This window comes from Mesoplodon densirostris, chromosome 10, assembly GCF_025265405.1.
Source record: "Mesoplodon densirostris isolate mMesDen1 chromosome 10, mMesDen1 primary haplotype, whole genome shotgun sequence".
NCBI lineage: Eukaryota > Metazoa > Chordata > Mammalia > Artiodactyla > Ziphiidae > Mesoplodon > Mesoplodon densirostris.
In genome coordinates this window covers 57,257,634-57,283,288 of record NC_082670.1, presented here as the reverse complement: position 1 = coordinate 57,283,288, position 25,655 = coordinate 57,257,634, and the positions used below count along the sequence as shown (strand labels likewise).

The window sequence follows — 25,655 nt, the reverse complement described above, 5'->3', positions numbered from 1 at the left end:
ACAGATCAAAGCAGAAGAGTGTGGCCCTGACACACAGGACCCTCAACATTTGCGTATTTCCCTTTGCTAATGAGCAGCATGAGGATTTTCATTTTTCAGTTCCTCTCCAGCCAGCCGGCCACAGTGATATAATGATTCACACCTTGAGGTTGTTTTAAAGCCTCAAAGGGAGGCTTTGCTTCACTCAGGAGTATGCATGATGGTCAGAGCTCTGCTGCCCTATAAGCCCCCATTTCCAGGCCTCGTCTCTCTGGGGAGTCTGGGGGGGGTCTCCCCAGCCCTGCACTGACCCTCTCACACACACTGGGGCATTTTAACTCAAGGCCTGCCTTAAAATGCAAATAACCCAGGATTATGCAGTGGATTTCTAGGTGGAGAAGCTGTTTTGCACCTAATTCAAAGATAGAATAATTTTTATAAGTCTTCATCTGTGACAAAGTCTGCAGACACGTGGGTGAGAGTTTCCCCAGCCAACGAAAGGGGCCCGGGCAGGTCTTCCCCTCTGAGCCCCGGGGCTGGGCGCCGGGCAGCAGGAAGTACATTATTGTTCTCCCCAAACTGTCTCAGACCTCTCTGGGAAATCTGACTGTGAAATAAGACTTTCTGAATTCTGACCCCTGAGTCTCAGGCCACCTACCACGTGCTCTTCTCCAGCAGAGCCCAATTTTGGACAATCTCGTTTAGACAGCGCATGGTGTGTACTTGTGCACACTACCGAAAGTGTCCTTTTTGCCGAAGGAGTCATTTATTACTACTTTAGCTAGCCAGCATCTTAGCTAGTGCACTTAAGAAAAAAAGAGACACTTGATTGACTCTAAACTCTTCAAGAACTCCTCCAGGGCCAGTGGGTAACCTCTGCAAGTGCCCTGAACCCTCTAGATCAATACTCAGGGGGCAGCCAGGAAGGTGAAGCAGAAGAAAGAACAGACAACGGAGAGAAAAGGCCTGGGATGTGGGCGACTGCCCCACCCCCTGCAACCAGCCCTCTCAGGACCTCTTCTTCCCCGACCCTTTTTAAAAATTTGAAGTAGAGTTGATTTACAATGTTGTGTTAGTTTCAGGTGTACAGCTAAATAATTCAGTTATGTGTGTGTGTGTGTGTTTGTATATATATATATATATATATATATATATATATATATATGTATATCAGTTATACATATATGTTCTTTTTCCGATTCTTTTTCTATTATTCAATATTACAAGACATTGAATATAGGTCCCTGTGCTGTACAGTAGGACACTGTTGTTTATCTATTAGGACCTTTTCTTGTTCTCAGTGAGAAAAGCCTGAATTCAGAGAAACTGAAGTGAAGAAGGCTGAGAGGCTTTTGGAAGACACATACGGTTCTGTTTATTCATTTATTTTTCCTTAAAAATTTATATTAGTTTTTGGCTGTGCTGGGTCTTCGTTGAGGCACTCGGGATCCTCGTTGAGGCATGTGGGATCTTTTAGTTGTGGCACGCAGATTTCTTAGTTGCAGCACGCATGTGGGATCGAACCCGAGCCCCCTGCATTTGGGAGCATGGAGTCTTACCCACTGGACCACCAACGAAGCCCTGGTTCTGTTTAGAGTAACGTCAGTGTGATACCACCTAAAAGGACTCACTTGTTTCTCTGGGTGCTTCCTAGCTCCTCTCAAAAAGGTCTGTTCTTTTTTACTTTTTATTATTATTATTATCTTTTTTGGCCTCACTGCACGGCCTGTAGGATCTTAGTGCCCCGACCAGGGATCAAACCCATGTGCCCTGCAGTGGAAGTGCGGAGTCTTAACCACTGGACTGCCAGGGAAGCCCCAGGTCTGTTCTTTTATAATGAACTGTCATGAAAGTTGAAAATAAGGTATCTAACATAAACGTCCAGGGGTTTAAGTCACGTTGCAAGGACCCTCAACTCACAGCCGGGTCTCACAGACGCCCCGTGGCGCTGTGTACAGCCACTGGCTTTCCCTCAGACTAGAAACTTCCTCTCCCTCAAACCGCGTCCTTTCTGACTCCATGCTATCAGAATTCTTACCAGAAAGAAGAGATAATTTTTGTGAAAGCAGCAGTGTGTTTCAATTTCACAGGAGACGAAGCACACTGAACATTACCTGAAAGAGACGATCGTCCCCTGAGAATTTTGGAACTAAAACAGGCTGGTCCCTAAGTCCAGCAGGCCAGGCCTGGGTGGATCTCCCTCAAGGAGGAAATGGAATTTTGACGTAGTGCTCAGGAGATGACCTCTGGTGGTCTCAGCGTCCTGGCTGCCTGTGCCCAGGGACATTCCCTCAGCAGGCCTGTCCCCCGATGCCCTGCCACGTCTGGGGCACTGAGTGTGCCTGTGTCTGGCTGCAGGTGGCACCAGACACCTTTGTTTGAGAGCCCGGGGCTGGATGCCAGCAGGTCACCCACCCCACCCTCTCGCAGGGTTTTTATTCTGACCTTGGGATAATGTCTCAGAGAGAGACAGGCAGGAAGAGGGAAAGTAACTGATAAAAGGCAACGTCAAAAGGCCTCAGACCAACTCTAAGAGGCTTTTCTGGAAAAGCCCAGGAGATGAAAGCCAAGCTTGTTCAAGAAGTCAGAGATGTGGATGATGATGCAGTGATGGGAAACTGCATTTGTAGATTCAAGCAGGCCCCTAGTGACTCTGCTTGGCAGCGGGCAGGCAGGCAGGAGACTCTGCAGTGTGCCAGCTGTGGCTGAGCTCTGCCCTGGGGCACGGGGAGACGCACCTGTCTGCTGGTGAAGCCCCCTCTAGGGACCAGGAAATGGCCCCGTGCAATCTCACGAACAGCCACGTGCCAAAGGATTATTCATTGGTTATTAAAATTCACTTATTTTGCTTTCTTGTATTACAAAGATCACACGTCAAGTTGTAAAAAGCACTTTATGACACGTCTTGGGGCTCTTTAATGGCACATATACAGATCTACCCTTTCCTTTTCATCAGCTGCGGCTTCACTGGACTCAGGGTCTCTCTACCTTGGCACCACCGACACTGACCAGGAGGATGCACTGTCGGGGGGGGCTGCCCTGTAAAATGCCTGGCTGCCACCCGGTCTCTTGTTTCCCATGTGGACTTCCTTTCTGTCGCACTGACCCTCCTTGACTTGATGCTCCACAAAGGACAGCCCTTTGTGAGCACTTACTACACCCAAGCCCAGGGCTCAGTGCTCTACAATTTTTAACCAAGTTCATCCTCACAGCAGTCCTAGAAGGTAAATACTACTGTCATCATTTTACAAGGAAAAGAAGGCACAGAGAGGTTAAGTGACTTGCTGAAAGTCACACAGCAGGGAAGTAGCGCCGGCTGGGCCCCCGGCATGCGACTGCATGTCCTTGCTCCCCACCATGATGCTGCCCTGCCTACAGGACCTGTTTGTTTCTCTCCAGGACGGTTTCCTGGCTCTTGCCTCTGTTTTCAGTCAAGGTCTTGAACTCTCTGTCCAGTTCCCACTAGGGACGAGCACGGAACAGCTTGTGGGACCCCGGATAAAAGAAGGGAACCCTACCCTGATTCAGAGTCCCACCCACTCAGAGGCAGGGCTCTGGGGCTCCAACTCAGAAAGGTGGGCCCGTTAAAAATGGCGGTCATGTCAAGTGTCCTGCTCAACTGACAGGGTTACTCTAATTACACAATCAATACTTATTTAGTATAGAAAATTAATTCATACAGGTGTCTATTTAAGAAAACAAAAATCACCGATCATCCCACTTCTCAGAGATAACCACCACCCCTGGTATTTTGGGGTATTTCTTTCCACATATGGATGTTATGAGCACATATGTATTATTTTTCCTTTTTGAAGATTGGATTACATACTATATACAGTTTTATACTCTGCTTTTTAAAAAGATTAAGTATTTTATCATTTGTAGTCTCTCCTCACTCAGTTATTCTGCTTTAGAGCCCCAGCAAGCTATGTATTTCACCTGTTTATTTTTGTTGTCACCCCCCGAACATAAGCCCCCTGATGATGGGGGCTTTGATCTGTTTTGCTCACTGCTGTTGCCCCAGAGCCAGGAACCCTGAATGGTGCGTGGGCTCTCCATGGTTATTTGTGGCTGGAATGAATGAATACAGCTTACGGTGCACCCCTGAGGCCTTCCACGTTCCAGGCACTGGGCAAGGCCACGCTCCTGCTGCCTCGTGCTGAGAGGGGAACAGAGAAAGGAAAAAGCATCGCCCTGGACAGGCCCTACCTTTTACGCGCGGGAGGAGACCAGTACGTTTGTGGTTCTCCTGTGCGTCTGAAACAACTGCGAGCTTTAACCCCAGAAGCAAGGGGTCACCAGGGAAGCTGTGCAAAATACACACGCACACGTTCAGGTGTGGATCAGGCCAGAGTGACGCTTTGACAAGCTGGCCACCCCAGCCGAGGCCACCGCTGGCCACTGCATTCCTCATTGGAGATGGGTCAGCTGTGGGCACACGGGCAGGGCCCAGAGCGAATTCCCTGCTGTACTCCCAGGGCCCAGCACAGAAGAGGTCTTCAGTGACGTGTGCAGAACTGCATTTGGGGTGAAACTGGATTCTCACCGGGACCCCGCAGTAAACATGGCCTGTGGGCGGACTGCAGCCTGTTCTCCGCAATCCTGTCCCCTTGGCTCTCAGGTTACAGGAGGCAGCACTGGACGCAGGGGTTTGCTTTGGGGGCACAAGCAGGAGGGGGGCTGCCTTAGCAGGGGCCACCACAACAAGCAGATGGAGTGCCCAGCAATTGCGACACACCCTGCAATATTTATGGATGAGCCAAAACGTAGTATAGGAGCTGCTTCACAATAATATGGGAGCAAGTGGGCATGAGGGGTCTTTGGGGGATGATGGAACTGTTCTAAAATTGGATTACGGTGATGGCTGCACAACCCTGTCAGTTTATGCAAAATCACTTAATAGTATGCTTAAAACGAGTAGCTTTTACAATATGTACATTATGCCTCAATAAAGCTGTTAAAAATAATATGGGAAGAGTAAGGGGATGAGAATGTATTTCAAGGAGGACTGGGCATGAATTGGTGACTGTTACAGCAGGTGATGAAGGTGACAGTACACCCTCTAAGGATGCGATGAGGATTAACTTCAGTTAACACGTGGGAAGTCCTGGTGCTTCACCCCAAATAAGTATGCAATGAACCGTGAAATAAGATTAACAGGGAACTAACATGTGAGGGTTCATACTGAGCACGGGGGACTTCCCTGGTGGCGCAGTGGTTAAGAACCTGCCTGCCAATGCAGGGGACATGGGTTCGATCACTGGTCCGGGAAGGTCCCACATGACGCAGAGCAACTAAGCCCGTGCATCACAATTACTGAGCCTGTGGGCCACAACTACTGAGCCCCCGTGCCACAACTACTGAAGCCCGTGCGCCTAGAGCCCGTGCTCTGCAACAAGAGAAGCCACCGCAATGAGAAGCCCACGCACTGCAACGAAGACCCAACGTAGCCAAAAATAAATTAATTAAGAAAAAAAAACTGAGCATGGGCTTGGGAGGCACCGCTGGGCTCAACACCGAATTGTCAAATATCTTTAAAAAATGCATATCCTTTGACCCAGTAATGCCATCTCTAGTAAATTATCCTATTGAAACAGTGGTGGGTTTTTTTGTTTGGCTTCTAGTCTTGCAGAATCTTAGTTCCCCAACCAGGGACTGAACCCAGGCCTCGGCAGTGAAAGCACTGAGTCCTAACCATTGCACCGCCAGGGAATTCCCCAGCGGTGGGTTTTCAATTGAGGAAATACAGTATTTAACTTAGAACAGGGGGAAACATAGAAAATACATTAAATGCTCTTTTTTAAGATTCTAAGATCAGGATAAAATCAGATGATGAGACCCCTGTGTGCAGCCAGGGTCTGACTCAGTAGGAGCTAGTGTTTCTCAGAGGTTCCCTGATGAATAATAAAAATAAAATAAAAGAGGGTGACTGCCAAGAATCTTCTCCAGGACAGGGGGAGCAGGGGCAGGGTCCACAGCCCTTGTTGGGACCTGAGCTTTTTACAAAGTGCTGAAATAATGATGATTATTCTCACGAATGGCTACTACCCATTAGGTACCTCCCACGTGCCCGGTACAGGGTTGTGCTATTATGACTCCCCTTCTACAGATGAGGAAACAGATGTGGAGAGGTGCCTGCCCCAGGCCAGAGAGCTATTTGCACAGAGATGGGATTCAGTCTTTTCCACCATCTGGTTCCCAAATGCGGTTCTTAACCACAGCACCCTGCTTCCTGCCTCTTTTATGTGTTTTTTTCCCCCAAGCTGTGGGACTGGGCAGATGACTTCATCAGCAAAGCTTTAACTGTAAAGCTTTCCCTGAAGACTCAATGGCCTGTGGTAGGAGACAGGATGGGACCGGACCGGGCTGCACAAGAAGCTTAAACTCTCTGCAACCAGATATTCTGATTCCTTCGGCCTCAGCAGTGCAAGGTACAGGGAACATCCGACCCCCCATTAGCACACTGTGGCTGACTATGTTCTCCAAGAACGGCCACAGCACCACCTCCAGGCTCCTGTGCTTCTTCCAGAGCCTTGCTGCTCCCCACCAAGAAGCAGAAGCCATCCACTGCCCTTGAATCTGGGCAGCCTTGGCACCGCCTGAAATGTGGTGGGAGTGACAGGGCAGGCCTCCCACGGCTGGGTTAGGGGCCCCGACATAGCTTCCCTGTGGCCCCCCCATCTGCAGACGCACCCCTGGAACTCTCCCACCAGAGGTCACTTGGTGAGGCCACACGGGTGGGCGTCTGGCCAAAACCCCAGCTGAGGGCTGGTCACCAGCCAGTATCAACCACCACACGTGAGGAAAGCTAGTCTTCAGTCATTCCGGCCCCAGCTCTCGAGGTCTCCCAGATGCAGCCCAGTCATCCTGGAGCAAAGACGAGCCCTGTTCACTGCATCCTGCCCAAGCTCCTGACCCACAGACTCTGTGAGCGTAATAAGTGACTGTTTTACAGCTACTAACCTTGGGCGTGATTTGCTGTGCAAGCACAGCAGCTGGAGCAAGCGCTTCAACAAAAAAAAAGGTCCCGCTTGGTCTGCTTTGAAAGTTGCATATGCATTGTTCTGGGTTTCGTGTTTTGATTCTTTGCAAGGGGAAGTTGAGGTCCGCTCAGAGGGCAGTGGTGGGCCCAGGTGAGAGATCACATCTGCGTCTCGCACCTGGCACTCTGGCTTAGACACGTCCCCTCTGCGGAGATGCTCTTGGGGCAGCTCAGCTGGAAGGCAGCTGTCGCCTCAGAGAACCTTGTCGCTGACTATTACATAACGAAGCCGCTGGAAAGGGGACGGCGGAGGATGGCTCGATAGATCCCCACCTCCGTCCCACATCGCATCCGAGAGGATGCCTGTCCTGGATCGTCCTCGACGAGAGGCTCTGATGGGGCAAAAACTGCCTGGGCCTGGAGGCTCCGGGTTCGATTGAGAAAAACGAAAAATGCCAGTGACAGTCAGAGGCTACATCCTCGAGCTCTCGGTCTGGGCTTCCTGCAGCCATGGCATCTAAGAGGGAAAAGCAGGAGCCCAGGACGGCTGCCTTGGCATCCTCTCGGCCCACCCCGAGTGGCTCAGCTGGTGAGAACCACTTATTTATGCTTCCTGGTAAGATTTCACTTGAAAAGAAGATCCTCCTACCACATACATCTACGTATTGATTTTCTTTTAATTCAGGGCGGCAACTGTCTACACAGTGCTGAGCACAGGCAGCTCCTTGAGTCTGGGGAGTGGGTACTGCCCACCATAAGCTCTGTGACAACGCCACCTCCCACCATGTCACGAGACTCAAGCTGCTGGGCTCCTAGAGGGTGACAGACACGTGGATAGTGCCGAACCCAGTTACTCCAGCCGAACCCAGCTCAGATCAGACTAGAAGCTAACCTCGAGACATGGAAGCCAGCCCAGGTCATGATTAGCAGGGTCAACCCCAGCTGACCTCCGTCATGTGAGCAACGAACACTCATTGTTGATGCCACCAAGATTTTACGACTGTTTGTCATGCAGCAAAAGCTAACCGATGCATCTGTTTTCAGAAGTTTCCTGGTTTCCCATTCAGGCGACCCCAGTTTTTAAAGCGGAAAGAAGAATAAGTTATTTATTCAGTGATTATTTATTGAGTCCTAACCATGTTCCCAGCCCTGCTGAGGGACACAAGGCTACACTGGTTTCCACTTTGCCGAAGACAATCCTACGGAAACCTTGATGAAGAAGAAAGGGTTATGCCACTCAGTATTTTGGCCAGATCCTGGGGAAGTAAATATTTGAAGAAGCTGTGCGGCCAGCCCCAGCAGGAGGCCTGGTATTCAGCCCTGGGCACATGCCAGAAGTAAGCACCTGCTGAATTTGAGAATGTGGGTGTGGGATACCTTGATTAAAAACCCAGGCAGCATGATGCCAAATCAGTGCCAGCCTGGGGGAAAAAGAAATTAGTCTGGGATAAAAAATGACAAAGCAAGTACCTAAGAACCATTAAATGATTGTAAGCATGTGTCACTGATGGAAAACCACAGTGGTTAAGGATACATGATTGTCGTCTGGTATCCTGTGAGGAGTGGAGAAGGACGCCTGAGTGTTGGCCAAAGGCCACCTCCAATCAGAATGAGTGAGGCTGAAGGGGAACAGTAAAGCACGGCCAGCAACCACGATAGGTCAAACAGTCACTTAACAAACACAATTACTAATGGGTCAGTTAACCTCGCTGGGCCTCAGTTTCCTCATTTTTAAAATGGGGACAGGGCTTCCCTGGTGGTGCAGTAGTTAAGAATCCGCCTGCCAATGCAGGGGACACGGGTTCGAGCCCTGGTCCGGGAAGATCCCACATGCCATGGAGCGACTAAGCCTGTGCACCGTGACTACTGAGCCTGCACTCTAGAGCCCTCAAGCCACAACTACTGAGTCCGCGTGCCACAACTACTGAAGCTTGTGGGCCTAGAGCCCTGCTCTGCAACAAGCCACCGCGATGAGAAGCCCGTGCACCGCAACAAAGAGTAGCCCCTGCTCGCCCCAACCAGAGAAAGCCTGCGCGCAGCAATGAAGACCCAACGCAGCCAAAAATAAATAAATTAATTAATTAAAAAAAAAGTCCTTGCAGAGGTATTTTGGGAAGAATAAACAGGATGATTTTGAGAAGCTCTTAGCACAGAGCAGCACTTAAATGGTGGTTCATCTAAGCGCAGCAAGTTGTCACCAGGAGTGAGCACAACGTTAAGGACAGCTTAGACACCCATGCTGCCCAAAGGGAGAGGAGCCTCGGACCCGGACACAGGTACCTAAAAAGAAAACAGGGGACGAGTGCCATCAGGGAGGTACCGTCCGTGAGGAAGGATGCTGGAGGAGAGGAAGGCCAGGGACGCCCTCTGTGAAGAGCGGGTGTGGCCCAGTGTGGACCCGCGGGAGGCAGGATCTGAACACACAGGGAAGGGAAAAGGAGGCTTCCAGCTGAGGGAACCTGGTGGGAAGGCGTGGGGTGGAAAAGCACGGGGCATATTTGGGGACAGGTGAGTTGTTCTCCATTGCAGGCAAACCACACATGTGCGTGACAAAGCTGGCAGGGGCGGGGCGGGGGGCGCGTCCGATTCCAGGCTGAGGAAGTAGATATTCCAGGCAGGCAGTGGGGGAGCCAGCGAAGGTTACTGAGCAGGGAAGAACCACAACAGAACTGCAGGCTTGGAAAATGAATCTAGTGGAGATGGGGGAGAAGGAGTGCGGGGTCAGTTAGGAGGAGGCTGTGTCCATCCTTGCAGGGGACGAGGAGCAGAATCAGACATACAGCCAGAGGAACGGGCAGGGAAGGTGGGTGGGAGGAGAACGGCAGGCGGCACAGATGTTCCGGGGACCCTTGGGGGTGACGTGGGGAGCAGCCCCCGCATCACGGCAGGCGGAGGCCAACAGGAAACTCCCCCTGCAAGCCCATTCGGGAGGGGGCTGCCTCGGATTCCTCAGACTGCTGACCACAGGCTCCAAATGAGCTGTCAGTCCCATCTGTCCAGACCTTGGCACAAAACCACTCATGAAAGAAAAATGTGCCAGGCCTCCCTCTCCTGCGGGCCACCAGTGCCCCCACTCTTGCTCTCTGGCCCAATTCTAGAAAACAACTCCCCAGAGAGGACAAGACCATGGGGCTGGCATGGACACCTCACCCCTGTCTTCTTCCCTCTCCAGCCACCATGTCCTCGGTTCAAGGGCACAGTTACTGTGACCTGCGCCCCTAGCTTCAGTGACATCACTCCCCAAGGCAGGCCCTTCTCTGATGCCTCGCTCTCCTTTGCTCTCTCACTTTCGAGTCACCTGTGTGCCCGGTGAAAACAAAGACTTTCCTTCAGAAAGTTCCCCATCCCCTTGACCTTCGCTTACAAAATAACCGGTAAGGCTGGAACCTGGCCCCTCCCTACACTTCCCCTCACCAGGCCTGCAGGGTCACCCTGAGCCTCCTGGCTGCTGTAAAAGCTGCCTGGTGGTAAGACACAGGGCCTTTCGGTCCCCACGGAGCAGCCCTGCCTCTGCCCTGGTCTAGATGCCTGTGGAGGAAGCAGGAAGGACAGAGACATGAACATAAAGTGCCTCCTAAACAAAGCCCCCTCTCGTGCACCTGCTAAGAGGGAACCAGACCACTCAGATGAATGCAGCACAAATACACTGTCCCCAGGGCTGCACTGGGGCCGGGCCGAGAGCAGGACCTCAGTAAGGTGAGACAAATCACCTTGGATCTGGACTCAAATGCTTCTTTTTACATCCTGTTTCTGAATTGAGTTTCACTACGTTATATGCTGTTCTAACTCGTGGGCAGAAGTGAGACACAGGTAAAGCCCAAAAGAGCAGCAACCACAGGAAGAGGAATGAGAGACAAGGATTCAGAACAACCCGAGCTGGCTTATCAGTATGTGAATGTCTCAACGAGAAGGTCTGGAAGTGGGCTGGGTCATTAGTGAGCTGCTGGATCAGCTCTTTCCAGGCTACCAAAACCCTCAACAACATATTGGCATATTGAATCTAACAATCTATAAAAAAACATAAATGCTCAAGAATTAACTAAAGTTTGTCCCAGGAATGCACGGCTGGTTCAACATTTGAAAATCAATGTATGTACCGTATTAACAGACCGAAGAAGAAAACCTAAATACTCATATCAACTGATACAGAAAAAGCATTTGACAAAATTCAATATCCATTTATGATAAAAGCTTTCAGCAAACTAGGATAGCAGGGAACTTCCTTAACCTGATAAAAGGCATCTACAAAATAATCTAAAGCTAACAATGTACTCAGTAATGAGAGACTGCATGTTTCCCCCTAAAATAGGGAACAAGGATGTCCTCTCTCACCACGCTTATTCAACATATTTCCAAAGGTTGCAGTAAGAAAAGGAAATGAAAGGCATGTAGATTGAAAAGGAAGAAACAAAACTTCTTTATTTGTAAACAACATGATTATTTATGTGGAAAATCCCAACAGAATCTACAGAAAAAGATTCTAGAACTAATAAATGGGTTTAGCAATGTCACAGGTTTCAAGATCAATACCACAATCAACTGAACCTGCAGATCTAACTGCCAACTGGTAGGAAATACTGGGGACTGAAGAACTTGTTAAGGACACTGCAGGGATGCACTCAGACGCATCTACTCAGTGGGAGTGAACCACAGGAATGAATGAACAGCTTTATTCAAGAAATAAATTGTAATGAAAAAGAAGGAAGAGGAGGAAGCCATAGATTAAAAGAGACTTGAGAGACACATGAACAAAATACAATGTGTGGTTTTTATCTGGATCCTGATTTGAGCAAACCAACTGTTTAGACACATACACACATAACTGGGGAAACCTGAACAGACTGGATATTTGATATTGCTTGTCTTTTAAGCTATGACAACAGTAATATAACAATATAATATAATATAGTAATAGTGGTCACTATTAAAAAGTATACATACTGAAATATGGAATCTAGGATTTGCTTCAAAACAATCCATGGGGTAGCTGGGAGACAGACATAAAACAAGATTGACGGTGTGTTGAGAACTGTTTTAGTTGGGGGATGGATGCAGGGTCATTATAATATTCTCAATATTTTTATGTTGAAAATTCCCCATTATATGGGGCTTCCCTGGTGGCGCAGTGGTTCGGAGTCCGCCTGCCGATGCAGGGGACGTGGGTTCGTGCCCCGGTCTGGGAGGATCCCACATGCTGCGGAGCGACTGGGCCCGTGAACCATGGCTGCTGAGCCTGTGCTCCGCGGCGGGAGAGGCCACAACAGTGAGAGGCCCACGTACAGCAAAAAAAAAAAAAAAAAGAAAGAAAATTCCCCATTATACGAACTTTAAAAAGCAACGTACAGAGAACTATGAGTAGACCCGAACCATGGAAATAATGCTGCGGCCAGGGAAGGGTGGCAGCTGAACAGAGGTGTCAAGAAACCTTTTCCCAGTTTATCCTGTTTAGACTTTCAATGAAAGACCCAGATGAAACAGGTAAATTAACACCCTCACTGCTTGATTGATTCCTCCAGCAATTTTGATGAGGCAGTTGACAATGATGGGGGGAAGCTGTCAAAGCCTAACAGAACCATGACGAACTGATGTCTATGGCTGACAGCGCTTCCATACCTCACCACTACCAAAACGCCCGTTCTGTGAACCGATCAAGAATTTTTCCAAACTCTACACCTTTGCACGGGCCGTTCCCTCCTCCAGAACGCTCTTCCCGCCTTTTCCTCCTGCCTCGCCATCATCCCACGCTCAGGTCTCAGCCTGGAGGTGCCTTTGCCGGGAAGGTCTGAGCACAGGCTGGGAGGACCCAGGGCACCCTCTGCCCCCTCCTGCAGAATCTGGGCCCCTATGCTAATCACACTTCACGGATTCAAAGACGCCCCGTCTTTTCACACCATCCCTTCCCTCCAGCCAGAGGCGGAGCTACACCTGCTGCCGGCCAGACCAGACAGCACCTGTGGAGCAGTTACCATTGTCTGCCATGTGCCAGCATCAAAACTTGAGAATGGATGTCAGCACATGGAAGAAAATCCCAGAGGCCAGAGCGGAGCACTCTTCGAAGCCCTGGGAACCAGAGGTTGTGGGGCTGAGATGGCGAGATGGTGAAACAGGCACATTTAACATCATTTCCAGAAGCAGGAGTCAAAGGCCAGCTTACGAGCCCAGCACCAGTAGCTTTTAGTTCTTTCATGGATTCTTCTAAAGAATGCTGCACTGCTCACACTTTGGATGGCACAGAGGACCAGAGTATGCAAAGATATTTTAAAAGGATTTCTTTAAAAAGAGTCCTTAAAAAAAAAAAGAAATTTAGAAGAGGGCTACTTTAGGAATATCTTAACCAATTTATTTTCCTTCATCAAGTTTCCTTTTTATGTATTCACAAGAATATATAAAATCTCCATTTAGTTAAGTCTAAAGGAACTCTTTCAAGGAGCATAAAATAAAATTTCTAAATGATAAGAGATTTGCATCCTCATATAGTTAACATTGGCTTCCTTTCCTAGCAGTGCCTAAAACAATGCGGCCTTGGAGGTGATGAAATACAACACCTGTATAGTGTCCAGATCTTCTGCCCAAGGGGAAAGGTCTGATCAGCCTCGTTCACCGCTGTCCCCCTCAACATCTGGCACAGGGCTGGGACAGAGGAAGCATCAAATAAATATCTGATGCAGTGACCTGAAGCAGAGCCTCTGCCAGACAAAGAGCCACGACTAGGACCACACGAAGGTTTATCACTCGAGCCGGAACTAGAAATCCGAAAGTGAGCTGGCTGCGTCAGGTCTTCTATTCTCTCAGCCTTTAATCCACTACAGCGATGCCATTGTTCAGTGTTTGCTGGTGTTGCTTTAAACTAGGAGCCCCATCCTGACAGCTTGACAAACCGGCAGACGCTTCTCTCATCCCTCGGCTCATCTCTGCTGGCTTTGGCGTTGGAACCCCGTTTTGAGTGTGTAGGTCAGTGGAAAGCTGTTGACCCAACTAAATAAAATCGGGCATCCAGCTTCTCCCCGCAAGCTCCTGCCTCCTGGCCTGCAGGCCTGAAGCGACTGCCCTGGGCCCTTCCACAGCTGGGCCACTCCCCTCTCCCTCATTATCCCTATTAATGACCATGATTAATAATTATCATTACTGGGTCTTCTGAGGAGGTCCACGTCTCTCAAGCACTTCACCCAAGCTGACTTTTCTGAAAGGAGTGCTGTTACCAGAGGCTTTGGCAAAGAAAATCTTCTTTCATTTCATTAAAAAAAAAAAAAAGATTCTGCACGGACAGAGAGAACAGACTGGTGGTTGCCAAGGAGGAGGGGGTCGGGGAAGGATGGAGAGGGAGGCTGGGGTTAGCAGGTGCAAACTATTATACACAGAATGGATAAACAACAAGGTCCTACTGTATAGCACAGGGAACTATATTCAGTATCCTGTGATAAACCATAATGGAAAAGAATATTTTTTAAAAAGAACGTGTGTATATATACACATGCATAATTGAATCATTCTGCTGTACAGCAGTAATTAACACTGTAAATCAACCATACTTCAATAAAAAATAAATTAAAATAAAAGCAAAAACAAACAAAAATGACAACAAGAAAAAAAGATCCTGAGTGCTTTCTAAATTCCAGGCACCCTGTGGTGACCCAGACAGGACGGTCACTGCTCCTATGCAGTTTAGGTCCTGGTAGAGAAGACCCACCACCAACAGGTAATGAAGATGTGAGCAAGTGGATTTCAGCTAAAGAGGTGCTGGGAAGAAAACAGAACTGGGCAACAGAACAGGGGGAAGCAGGCCGTCTCTAGACCTGGGATTGTTTCTGTTTCCTTATCTTTAAATAGGAAAAAAAGGGGAAAACCACACGGTCCAGTGGTTAGGACTCAGCGCTTTCACTGCCAAGGGCCCAGGTTTGATCTCTGGTTGGGGAACAAAGATCTTGTAAGCCGTGTGGCATAGCCCCCAAAAAACAAAACAAAACCATAAATATGAAAAATAGGGCCTTGGAGTCCTCTGCACACAGCTGACAGAACAAAGAGTAGAGAATCCTGCCTCTTAAGAGCCTCAAACAGGAAGCGACAAATAACACTTCTACGCTCATTCCATGGGTGAGAGCTAGCTGCATGGCTGCACAGCTGTCGACCAGAAACAAGCCTGCACCCTGGGAGAGGGAGCACGGGTTTTTGGTCAACAGCTAAATACTTCAGCTGAACTCTGGCATAAATTACTGTGAACTAGGGTGCATGGCAAAAAAAAAGAAAGGAAAATAACAGTAACTAAATGATAGAGGCTGTTGTGAGGAATCGCCCAAGCAATTTTAGCCGCTGTCCCAAGGATATTACCTTTTTTTTTTGGCCAAGCCATGAGGCATGCAGGATCTTAGTTCCCCGACCAGGGATCGAACCTGTGCCCCCTGCAGTGGAAGCGTGGAGTCTTAACCACTAGACCGCCAGGGAAGTGCTAAGGATGTTACCTTTGAGCGAAGCCATTTTTGCTTTTTCTTTTTATTAACGGGACATGCAGTTAAGCTCAACTTGAACTATTACCTCCAGATAGGAAGTCTGCAAAAGGGACTTTTGTGAAAACAAAAGCACTAAAAGGGAGATAAGTCACCATGATCCAAACACTTTTCTTTCCTTTCTTTCTCTTTTGCCTCTGTTGTAGCCACAAAACACGGAGAATCAGAGGGTCCCTCCAAACCAACTTCAATATCCAATGATGGGGCTGCTCCGCCCTGGACTCTTCACAAATGTCAAAGTCACGAAAGATAAGAGAGACCGTTCCAGGTTGAAGAGATTACAGAGACACAACCACTGAAGGCAACAATAGACCAGAAAAAGGACGTTAGTGGGTCAACTGGTGAAACCCGAATAAGGCTGATAGATTAGACACAACAGCACTGGTGTCACTGATCTCCTGATGGGGGGAGCCATACTGCAGTTTGTAAGAGAAGGTCCTTCTTAGGAAATGCTCACTGACGCACTGGGGACAAAAGGGCATCATGTCTGCAACTTACTCTCAAATGGTCCAGAGGGAAAAAAATAACGTGTATATAAGTAAAAAATGATTAAGCAAGTGTGGCAAAACGTTAACGACCGGAGGACCTGAGGGAAGGGTACGTGGGGAGTTCTTTGTGCTGTTCCTGCAAAGTTTCTGTATATCTGGAATTGTTTATAAATAAGAAGTTACAAAGGTATATATAGTTTAGAGACAAATCACTGGGCACTTCTACAAACATTTAAAACAGCAACTATTTCACAAGCAGTAAATTAAGCAGGGTTCACTCGACCATTTTAAGACATATTTGAGCTGCAGTCTCTTATCTGTAAAGATTCTACTAGAATGCGGTAAAATTTATTTGGCATTCTGACAGTTTGGGGGAACTGGGGACACTTCATTTACTGTCTGTGGAAGGCCAGACAGCACATCTCTGGAACCCACTTTTCATCTTTTGCCTCCACCCTGCCATCTGAGAATGACTCTGAGGCTCTCTCTCTTCAAGTCTGCTCTGTCTTTATGGTTCTGCTTTTCTCAGCAAAAATTCAAGGACCGCTTCTCTCTCTGAAGAAGCTATTAAGGAAAAAAATGTGCTAAAATTAAGAAGATGGAGGCGTAACTGCCAGCCAGAGTGGCGGAGGGTGGCCATCACCTCTCCAAAACTTCATGCCTAGAAATAAGCAAAGCGCTTCTAAAAGGACAAACTAGGGACTTCCCTGGTGGTTCAGCGGCTAAGGCTCCACACTCCCAATGCAGGGGGCCTGGGTTCGATCCCTGGTTGGGGAACTAGATCCCACATGCATGCCACATCTAAAGATCCTGTGTGCTGTAACTAAGACCCGGCACAGCCAAATAAATAAATATTAAAAATATATAATCAATTAAAAGGACAAACTATGAGAAGTTTGCCCACAATGGACAGTCTTTAATTGGTTTTATTAGTGTCCTGTGGCTGCTGTTACAAGTTACCACAAAATTGGTGGCTTAGAGCAACAGAAATTTATTCTTTCACAGTTCTGGAGGCCGGAAGTCCAAAATCAGTATCACTGGGCTGCAATCAAGGAGTTGGCGGGGCTGAGCTCTCTCTGGAGACTTCAGGAGGGTGTGCTCCTCACTCCTCCCAGCTTCCACGGCTGCTCTGGCCATCCTGGCTCATGGCTGCATCACTCAAGCTCTGCCCCATCTTCACATCACCATCGCCTTCCCCACAACCCTGCTGCTGAGTCTCTTATAAAAACACTTGTCGTGGGATGTAGGGCCCACCCAGAGAATCTAGATAATCATTTAAAGACCCTTAACGTGATTAAATCTGGAAAGACCCTTGTTCCAAATAAGGTAACATTCACAGGTCCCTAGGTTTAGGACGGGGATATAAATTTGAGGGGAGGGGGACCAGATGACCCACTACACCTGGAAATCAATTTTTTATCTCTAAATGACACTAAGACAATTATATGTTGAAATGGTGATCATAGCGCTAAATATAGGCATATCTTGTTTTACTGCATTTTGCTTTATTGCATTTTTTACAATAGCACTGGCGTCACTGATCTCCTGGAGTATCTATTGGTGCCTGTTTTCCAACAGCATTTGCTCACGTCATGTCTGTGTCACACTTTGGTAATCCTTGCAGTATTTCAAACTTTTTCATTATTATTATATTTGTTATAGTGATCTGTGATCAGTGATCAGTGATGTTACTATTGTAATTCTTTCGGGGCACCACAAACCATGCCCATGAAAGACGGTGAGCTTGGGACTTCCCTGGTGGCGCAGTGATTAAGAATCCGCCTGCCAATGCAGGGGACACGGATTCAAGCCCCGGTCCGGGAAGATCCCACATGCCGTGGAGCAACTGAACCTGTGCGCCACAACTACTGAGCCCACGTGCCACAACTACCAAAGCCCGCACACCTAGAGCCCGTGCTCCGCAACAAGAGAAGCCGCCGCAATGAGAAGCCCGCGCACCACAACGAAGAGTAGCCCCCGCTTGCCACAACTAGAGAAAGCCTGCACGCAGCAACGAAGACCCAACGCAGCCAAAAATAGATAAACTAAAAAAAAAAAAAGATGGTGAGCTTAACCAGTAAGTGTTGTGGGGTTTTGTTTGTTTGTTTGTTGGGGGTTTTTTTGGCTGCACCCCACGGCATGTGGGATTTTAGTTTCCCGACCAGGATCGACCCCACGCCCCCTGCAGTGGAAACATGGAGTCTTAACCACTGGACCACCAGGGAAGTCCCTGTTGTGTGTGTTCTGACTGCTCCACTGACCAGCTGCTCCCCATCTCTCTCCCTCCTCTCTAGTGTCCCTATTCTCTGAGACACAACAATATTGAAATTAGGCCAATTAATAACCCTACAACGACCTCTAAGTGTTCAAGTGAAAGGAAGACTCACATGTCTCTCAGTTTAAATCAAAAGCTAGAAATGATGAAACTTAGTGAGGAAGGCATGTCCAAAGCCCAGACAGGCTGAAAGCTCGGCCTCTTGTGCCAAACAGCCAAGCTGTGAGTGCAAAGGAAAAGTTATTGGAGGAAATTAAAAGTGCTCCTCCAGCGAATACACGAATGATAAGAAAGCAAAACAGACTTAATGCTGATAAACAGAAAGTTTTAGGGGCCTGGTTAGAAGATCAAACCAGCCACAACATTCCCTTAAGTCAAAACCTAATCCAGATCCAGGTCCTAACTCTCTTTAATTCTATGAAGACTGACTGAGATGAGGAAGCTACAGAAGAAAAGTCTGAAACGAGCAGAGGTTGGTTCATGAGGTTTAAGGAAAGAAGCCGTCTCCATAACATAAAAGTGCAAGGTGAAGCAGCAAGTGCTGATGTAGAAGCTGCAGCAAGTTATGTAGAAGATCTAACTAAGATAATTCACGAAGTTGGCTACACTAAACCATAGATTTTCAATGTAGACAAAACAAACTTCTATTGGAAGAAGATGCCATCCAGGACTTTCATAGCTAGAGAGAAGTCAATGTCTGGCTTCAAAGCCTCAAAGGACAGGCTGATTTTCTTGTTTGGGGCTATTGCAATGTTAAATTGAAGCCAACACTCACTTATCATTCCAAAAATCCTGGGCCCTTAAGAATTATGCTAAATCTACCCTGCCTATGCTCTCTAAATGGAACAACAAAGCCTGGATGACAGCACATCTGTTTACAACATGGTTTACTGAACACGTTAAGCCCACTGGTAAGACCTATTGCTCAGAAAAAAAGATTCCTTTCAAAATATGACCACACGTTGACAAGGCACGTGTTCGCCCAACATCTCTGATGGAGATGTACAAAGTGAATGTTGTTTTTAAGCCTGCTAACACAACATTCTGCAGCCCGTGGATCAAAGAGTCATTTTGACTTCAAGTCTTATTACTTAAGAAATACATTTTGTTAAGACTATATAGCTGCCATAGATAGGAATTCCTCTGATGGATCTGGGCAAAGTCAACTGAAAACCTCTGGAAAGGATTCACCATTCTAGCTGCCATGAAGAACATTCATGATTCATGGGAGGAAGTCAAAATAGCAACATTAACAGGAGTTTGAAAGAAGTTGATTCCAGCCCTCATGGATGACCTTGAGGGGTTCAAGACTTTAGTGGAGGAAGTCACTGCAGATGTGGTGGAAACAGCAAGAGAACTAGAATTAGACGTGAAGCCTGAAGATGGGACTGAATTGCTGCATCTCCTGATAAAACTAGAACAGAACAGAGGTCACTTCTTATGGATGAGCAAAAAAGTTGTTTCTTAAGATGGAATCTGCTCCTGGTGAAGATGCTATAAAGCGTGTTGAAATGACAACAAAGGATTTAGAATATTACAAAAACTTAGTTGATAAAGCAGCAGCAGGGTTTGAGAGGATTGACTCCAATTTTGAAAGAAGTTCTCCACTGGGTCAAATGCTATCAAACAGCACTGCAGGGCTTCCCTGGTGGCGCAGTGGTTGAGAGTCCGCCTGCCGATGCAGGGGACACGGGTTCATGCCCCGGTCCTGGAGGATCCCACATGCCGCGGAGCGGCTGGGCCCGTGAGCCATGGCCACTGAGCCTGCGCGTCCGGAGCCTGTGCTCCGCAACGGGAGAGGCCACAACAGTGAGAGGCCCACATACCGCAAAAAAAAAAAAAAAAAAAAAAAAAAAAAACCCAGCACTGCAGGCCGCAGAGAAATCATTTGTGAAAGGAAGAGTCAATCTATGCGGCAAACTTCAGTTGCCCTATTTCAAGAAATTGCCACAGCAGCCCCGACCTTCAGCATCCACCACCCTGATCAGTCAGCAACCATCAAACACCAAGGCCAGACCCTCCACCAGCCAAAAGATTATGACTCGTTAACGGCTGGAGAAGCATCTCTGTGGTGCACCTCACTCTCCAGAGCTCCTCGCAAGATCAGGCTGAGGCGAGACTGCTCAAACCCATCTGTCTAGTCCTCCTCTTGCCCTTGACTGCTGCCCTCACTCCAGAACCAGTTGCACGAGAATCCCCATCTCTAGCTCTGCTTTTAGGGAAGCTGACTTCAACACTCCCTGTGATGGATGTTGGGAAATTCTAAGAAAAATGCTGGTCATGCAGGTCTTCTTGTTCCCTAGACTTTTCTGTTTCTTAACATCTTAAATAAAGTTAAGTGGGAGTCTAGAGCAGTGGAACTCTGAACCTGAACACGAAGTAGAGTCTCTCAATGGCAATAAATGTGGAAGACCCCTGAAACCCTCTGGGAGAAGATCACAGGAGATGTGTGAGAATCTAAATTACAGGACAGATGAAAAAATTTCCACGAGCAGGCAACATCTGGTCCAGGAATTCTACTTTTAGGAGTTTCTCCTTCTGATTACCTTGTACACACACAGAACTATGATTATGTACAAGGGTATCCACAACAGCACTACGACCTAACAAAAGATGGGAAATAACCTAAATGCCTGTTGAGAGGGGACTGGGTAAATAAATTATGGTAAATCTATTCTCTGGAACACAATGCAGCTGTTAAGGAAAATGAGGAGAATGAGAATACACTGAACACATACGGAATTATCCCCAAGATGAAAAGAAGATGGACAAACACACACACACACACACACACACATCAAAACATAAAATAACTCCTGAAGGATATACAAGAAACCAGTATCACTGGTAGCCTCCAGGAAGGGAAAGCAAGAATTGGAGGACTTTTTGAACTTTTAAAATCTTGATCATGTGAATGTTATCTGTTCAAAAAAACCAAATACAATTTTAACAATTGTACAACCATAATTACTGTTTGCATGAGGATTTTTATTTTTTAGAATGGCTCTGGGAAGTGACCCTGGAGGACAGTGGGACTACTGGGCTGAAGAGGCCGTTCCTACATGTCTAGTAGCTGCACAGAAGGTATTTAAATTCCCCCACACGGTTTCCTCATCTGTAAAGTGGAAGTACTGATGCCTCTTAGGGATGTTGTAATGACGAGTGAGTTCTTGCATTTAAAGCATTCAGCACAATGCCAAGAGCAAGAACTCAGCCAACAGATTTACGCCACAGGAATTCAATGACATGTGACCACAGCCCAGATAAAAACTTGTATAACTGTTATTGTAAAAGTGGCCACTGTACCTCCTGTCTCCTGCACGGCTGTTGCCCCATGTTTTCTTGCTAAGGAGCAGCCGTGAGAGCATCAGATTTGATGCAGGAGGCCCAGGCTTCTGTGGGTGTGTGAGATGTCTACTGCTGCATAACAAATTACCCCAAGTTGGTAGCTTAAAACAGTATTCATTTATCATCTCACAGTTCCCACCAGTCAGGAGCCCTGGCAAGAGACTTCTGCTCAAGGCTGCAGTGTAGGTGGTGGCCAGACTGGGGTTTCATCTGAGGCTTGGGGTCCTCACCCAAGCTCATATGCTACTGCAGCTATAGGAATGAGGTCCCTGTTTTCTGGCTGTCTGTCAGTAGAGGGCTGCTCTCAGCTTCCAGACAGAACCTACAGATGCTCGCCACGTGGTCCTCTGCCAGGCCCTCTCCTAGCAAGGCAGTTTACTTCTCCAGGGCCAGCCGGAGCATCTCTCCTTTGGGAAGAACCCAGTACAGCAGGTCCCCTATGTACGAACCTTCAAGTTGCGAACTTCCAAAGATGCGAACGTGTGTTCGCAAGTCCAATCACATAAGTTAGTTCACATGTCTGGCGTACACTGTCACGTGCGTGCATCCTCTACAAGTGGTTGTGCTTTTGTGTACTTTACTGTACAGTACTGTATAGAGTACAGTAGTACAGTATCTGTAATTCAAGCCCAGGATATCCACAGAGATTCACAATGCAGGAAATGGCGTGGGGATTTTCTCTATTCGAGGAGGCACTGTTAGTTTCTGAAGCACAGGACCCGAACGTAGAACGGTACACGAAGGTCGCAGCAGCCATTCAGAACGCAATCCAGTGCTACCATGTCATCTATGACGAGAAAAAAGGAGCTCCTGGGCCTCCCTGGTGGCGCAGTGGTTAAGAGTCCGCCTGCCGATGCAGGGGATACGGGTTCGTGCCCCGGTCTGGGAGGATCCCATATGCCGCGGAGCGGCTGGGCCCGTGAGCCATGGCCGCTGGGCCTGCGCGTCCGGAGTCTGTGCTCCGCAACGGGAGAGGCCACAACAGTGAGAGGCCCGCGTACCACAAAAAAAAAAAAAAAAAAAAAAGGAGCTCCTAGCAGTGATAGCTACTACTATCACTGGATCATTTTTCAAGAGGGTGGAGAGAATTGAATCCAGCAAGGAACCGAACCTGTGCCATCAACGTCAGGCGTGAGTGAAATTGCAGCTCGCTCTCCATCTCCTATTGCTGACGATCCTTCAGCTCTACCATCTCCCACCTCCTCTCCCTCCTCCAGTCAGTAGCTCTTCTTGCCTGTTCACTCGATGCCAGCCCTGTACGCCAGCTGTTGTCCTGTACTACTGTACTTTTCAAGGTACTGGACTGTAAGATTAAAAATGTTTTATTTTTTGTGTTTGTTTTTTATGTATTATTTGTGTGAAAAGTATGATAAACCTATTACAGTACAGTACTATATAGCCGATTGTGTTAGTTGGGTACCTAGGCTAACTTTGTTGGACTTACGAACAAACTGGACTTACGAACGCACTCTTGGAACGGAATTCGTTCATATGTGGGGGACTTAACTGTACCTCTTTTGAGGGCTGTCACCTGATTAGATCAGGCCTACCTGGAGATAATGTCCTTTTGATCAACTCAGAATCATGTGATTTAGAACCTTAATTACATCTGCAGCATCCCTTCACCTTGGCATAGGACGTAACCATGGGAAGGACATCCCATCATCTTTGCTATTTCTTATTGGTTAGAACAAGTCACAGGTCCTGCCCACACTCGAGAGGATGGAATTACATAAGGTTGTGACTCATTGGGGGTCCCCTAGGGTGTGTCTGCCACAGTGGGCTAGCCTGGGAGCCTGTCTGCCATACATACACAGACAGACAGCACACCATGGTGGGGAAGGGTTGGGCCTTGGCCACACCTACGCTCAAATGCTGGCTCCAGAATTTAATGGAATTTTTGAAACTTGGGCAAGTTACAAACCCTCTCAGCCTTCATTCAACCAACAGAAAGGGAAAATAAATAACAGAGTCATTAAGGGTTAAACAAAGGGAAACTGCACGTAAAATTGCCTGACATACTAAAGCAGACACCCAAACCTTAGTTCTCCTCGCAGGAGGAACTTAGGACTTAAACACAAAGATGAAACTAATGGTTTCCTCTTAAGCGTTCCAGCAGCCCAGAGAGTACATGCGAAACGCTCTATAACATACGACACACACTGTCTGGCCTATACCCCAGGGAGGGGTTTTCCCCACTCTGGCTGAGTTCATCTCTGGCAAAAGGTGAAACTGTCATTAGTACCTGCTGTCACATCTCAGGGCACCGCCTTTTAGCTCTGCTACCGTCTGCCCACCAATGAGGAGACAAATGGATAAGTTATGGTCCAACCAACTACCATGTGTAGTTGTCACAGCATCCTTTTCAAATAAGGTTTAATGACTTGGAAAACTTCTCATGGCATATTGATAATGATACAAAATAAGCCCAAATTGTCCTCTTATGAGCTCAAGATCTGGACTCAAACTGCTTCACTATTTAATGGCTTTGTGACTTTGGGCAAGTTACCTAATTTCTCTGTGTTTCCTCATCTGTAAGGGGCAGATAATGATCGGACCTACCTATCGTGAGGACTAAGTGAGGTCACGCATGTAAAACACCCAGCCCAGTGGCTGTCACCTAACAGGAACTCAACATGTGACAGACGCTATGATGATTAGTTAAGCATCACTTTCCTCATTTGAGAGGAAAAGTTTAAAAAAGACTCTTTCTAAGCAATATTAGCATTGTTGCCACCTCCTTAGGGGAATAAAGAAAACCTAAGAGGAAGAAGTGAGTGAAGAGATATGGAAGGTCATGCTACATTTAATCACTCCCTCTGCCTTCCAGAAGGTCCAAGTTACTCTGTACCCGAAAGCCTTTCATTTCTCCCCCCTCCTTCTCATTCCCTTCTGAATTCCCTTCACTTTCTCCATCTCTAAAAAATGAAAATGACACCCTCTTTACTCTTAAATGTCACGGCAACCTCTTCCATGAGTAGTGTGTGGCAACCATTGTATGGACAATTTCTCTTTATCAATCAATCTATCCTTCTATTTATGTAAAGTAAAAGGCTGCTCAAGGGAAAGGAATAGCCTTGTCACTGCCGCTGTGAAGTAAAACACAAACCAGGTGAAAGGCTTTCTCAGCAGGACACTGAGAAGCTTCTCGGTGCTGATTTCCGCCAGGGAGCAGGACAGGGCTGCTCTGGGGAGAGGCCCCGTTCTCCTTGCCAGCCCTCATCTCTCAGGAAGACCCGGGGCTGGAGGACCAGCTGCCAGCACCAGGCCCTGAGCCAGGCCACGGATGCCAGGAGTTGCTAAGGACCCCAGAGAGGAATGCCCGGGAGTGAGCAGTGGGCAAAGGAACTGCTGAGCCAAACTGGTGACAAAGAAGGAGAGCATCTGGCAGGCGGCGGGTCAGAGGGAGGCTCCCAGGCAGCAGGCCTGGGGCAGCACCTCGGGCAGATGGCAGGGGGAGGAAACAGATGGACAGCCAGGGGCCCAGGCAGGAAGTGCCAGCACTGAGAGTGGGGGATGAGGGATGGGAGGAAGGGAGCAGAGAGAAGGCCTTCCCTGGTACAGAACTGAAATCAATGCACTGACCCACACAGGGAGGCCTCGGAATGTCCTGGAGGGTCTCCAGGACCCACTGTAATGCCAGAAACCCTGTGCAACTCTGTCCCGACTCATGCGGGACAATGCACCAGCCCCATTCCCACCCTGGTCCCCCAGCCTCATGGACCCTTCAGCTGCTGTTTGCATCAGGACCATCTTCTCTAGCCAGTGGTTCCCAATCGGGGGTGGGGGGGGACAGGCAGTTATTTGGGGTGCCCTGGAGGGGAATTCTTGCCAGTAGTTAGGAAATCCACATGCTCTGCAGCCTGAATAAATAATGCCTCATACCCTCGTGGTACTATCATCCTTCCAATGTACGTGGCTATTGCCATAGCTTAAATACAAGTGCCTTTAAAAGTATTTGATGAAAAGAAAGGCTGCAGTAGACGTTATACAGTTCTCATTTCATACTGGACATACAGAAGATGATTTCTCCAAGACCCCTTGCTTTTGGAAAGGACATGCGGCTGCTTCTGACCAATGGT

General features: G+C 47.9%; 1 protein-coding gene across 1 annotated transcript in view; it reads right to left on the bottom strand.

The window, feature by feature from the left end:
• Positions 1-25,655, bottom strand: part of CMTM7 (CKLF like MARVEL transmembrane domain containing 7) — a 46,842-nt gene that overhangs the window by 16,325 nt on the left and 4,862 nt on the right. The gene's annotated exons all lie outside the window — the stretch shown is intronic.